Raw genomic sequence first — 2,500 nt, 5'->3', positions numbered from 1 at the left:
CACACTGAAATACTTGAGAAGAAACTGAGCTGGAAATGAAAGTATGTTGGAAACACTTTATATTGACTCACTGCTGTCCAGTTTCAGGTCAACAGATGCGTTTGTGTCAATTAAGGTACTAAAATAAAGTGTTACCAGCATGTGTTTGTTTGCCCAGTTCAGCTGACCATAGGTAGAGTACAGCCTCATGCTCTGTGTCTGTAGGTAAAGGAGCAGACAGGAGTAAATACACTGATTGATTGTGCTTTGTTTAGTTTTTCACATGACAGTAATCATGGTAATAAAAGCGTTACTATGAAAAACTTTCTGTGTGATGTATGATGATGGGGTCCTTCTATCTTTGGTCCTTCTGGCTGTCAGTGTTAGATGTGTGCCTGTGTGAGAGAGAGAAGCCAGAGAAACATCAAAGGGCACCAAGAATGGGAAAGGTGGTGTTAACATGGTTTGAAATGTACATTTGACATTTAAGCCATTTAGCAGATGCTCTTATCGAAAGCAGCTTACAGTAAGTACATTTGTCTAAGTAAGTGAATCAACTCTACATCAGTCATCGTAAGTAAAACCTTTGATCAGAACAAGTGCCATCGGCTATGACAGTCCTAGAGAAAGGAAGAAAACACGCTTGTTATTTTATATGTAAGTTCAGGTAATGTACAGTGGGGTGTTAGGGGTGGAGAGGTCTGAGGAGGAGGAGCCCAGGTGTAGCCTAAAGAGATGGGTCTTTAGTCAAGAGAAACATCATCTCAGAGAGAGAGACAGCTCTACACAGGCAGACTGCATGCGTCCGGCCTTTTCAGGCTTCTCCCATACGACCGAACATTGGGACATGGGACAGAGGGAGAGACATGAGTGCAGAGAGAAATGGGAGGGAAGGATAGAGGAGGAGAGATGAGAGCTGAGAGGGAGTGGAGGGAAGGATCGACAGAGAGAGATAGAGATAGAAGAGGGTAGAAGAGACAGAGGGAGAGAGATAGAGGCACGGTAGAAGGGAGAGAGAAGAGAGATCGAGGCAGGGTAGAAGGGACAGAGGGAGAGAGTTGGGAGGCATCTGATGCTTCTATTCTCATCCCATGTATGAGACGTCCATCATGGGAAAACCATACATTTCAAATAAGCAGCTTTCACCTTCCACTGACACCAGCCCTGCTGCACTATAGACAGTAGAATACAGGCTGCAATCTGAAGACTGAAGGATAGTGAGTTAAAGACAGGACTATTTAATTTGTGTATGTCTTTATCATTGCAGGGACAGAACCATGGTTTTGACAAGAAATGCCCCTGTCAGGGTTGTGTTGTTGATAACCATGTGTCAGAATAATTCAGTCTTTGCAGATAGTGGATTTTATGCACATGGCTCTCAGAAGTATTTGATTTATATAGGTGCTGAAGGGAGTTGTCACTTGATTTATAAACTAGTAGCTTGTTCTATGCTCCAGGGCTGTCTCTGACTAGAAGGTCCAAAGTGTGTGTGCATTGGAAAGTGTGTACACACAATCTGTTGAAGAATCAATATACTAAACAGTATAATAAAGCAGCTCTGTTCAGTTATAATCAGTCCACTCCTGTAAAGACGGGGCGTTACATAGAGCACACACACACATACACACACACACACACACACACACACACACACACACACACACACACACACACACACACAAACACACACACACACACACACACACACACACACACACACACACACACACACACACACGTCTCTGGAGAAGAGGGATATGACATGGGAAGAGGAGACCACACACTCTCCCGACTCTCTCTCTCTCTCTTACCCCCCCCCCCCCCCCCCCCCCCCCACACATACACACACACAGGGAGATGAGATGGGAAGAGGAGGCCATTTCAGACTATTGAGATGCACCAGAAAGAGTCCTCTGTTTCCTGTTCCTCTTCAATTAACTAGGTTACATTCACATCACTGAGGCGTCTCTTTGTCACACAGCCAGGGGACACAAACAGGACACTGTAGTCAGCTATGATCAGCTGAGGGACGTGTTCCTGTCTGTGACTGACTTCAGGGTCTTGATGATGTCATAAAAGAGAAACATTTTAATTTAGTTCCATTCATTTTGGCTTCCTGGGCAGATAGCTACTTGAAGAATCTGGAGATTACATTAATGATGTCATGGTCTAATTGAATCCTTCCTCATCTAATTCTGTGTGCCTGGTTCTACTATGTGTAAGTGTGTCCCACTGTTCTGGCTCTGATCCAGTTACATTCGGCTGAAACCAAAGCAGGAAGTGAGGCGCCAAAGCCGCTACAGGACAACAGAGGGCACACACACAAACGCACACACACACACACACACACACACACACACACACACACACACACACACACACACACACACACACAGATCATTGCACAGATATACCCCGACACGGCGGCGCCCACACATTTTAACAGAGACACATCCTTATCAGGGAAATTCTATGATCCCCAGCAGATGATGCTGTTTCAACGTGTGCAGGTGGAAGCCCT

At 45.1% G+C, this 2,500-nt stretch overlaps 1 protein-coding gene across 1 annotated transcript in view; it reads left to right on the top strand.

The window, feature by feature from the left end:
* katnal1 (katanin p60 subunit A-like 1) overlaps positions 1 to 272 on the top strand; it is a 7,879-nt gene extending 7,607 nt beyond the window's left edge. The window contains exon 11 of the mRNA XM_083696334.1: positions 1 to 272. This exon is cut by the window's left edge and continues 1,085 nt beyond it. The gene's annotated coding sequence lies outside the window, so the exon portion shown is untranslated.
* Positions 273 to 2,500: the final 2,228 nt, after the last annotated feature.

This window comes from Argentina silus, assembly GCF_951799395.1.
Source record: "Argentina silus genome assembly, chromosome: 2".
NCBI lineage: Eukaryota > Metazoa > Chordata > Actinopteri > Argentiniformes > Argentinidae > Argentina > Argentina silus.
This window is presented reverse-complemented; position numbering and strand designations above follow the sequence as displayed.